Genomic DNA, 320 nt, shown 5'->3' with positions numbered 1-320 from the left:
CGTTGCCCGTTCCCTCTCCGTGGGGGAGGGTGTCGCGTTGTCGTCCCCAGCGCCGAGTGGTGTGGGGAGTGTTAGGCGAGCGGGCGCCCGGGCGCTCTTCCCTCTCTCCGGTGGGGGAAGGAGACGTTGCCCGGGCGTGTGAGCGATGGTGGCGGGACGCCGAGCTGGGGCCGGTCGGGCCCCCGAGGCGATGGGGCTTTGGGTGTCCCCGGCCGCGAACGCTCAAGAAGCCTTGTGCTTGCCTGTACCGCAGATCCCCCCTCGTTGTCTCGGCGGCCGGTTGGCAGAGGGGCTGGGTTGGGTGCGGCCCACCCTCAGTG

Source organism: Callospermophilus lateralis, unplaced genomic scaffold (genome assembly GCF_048772815.1).
Source record: "Callospermophilus lateralis isolate mCalLat2 unplaced genomic scaffold, mCalLat2.hap1 Scaffold_11037, whole genome shotgun sequence".
NCBI classification, from domain to species: Eukaryota; Metazoa; Chordata; class Mammalia; order Rodentia; family Sciuridae; genus Callospermophilus; species Callospermophilus lateralis.
Note: the sequence above shows the minus strand (reverse complement) of the source record.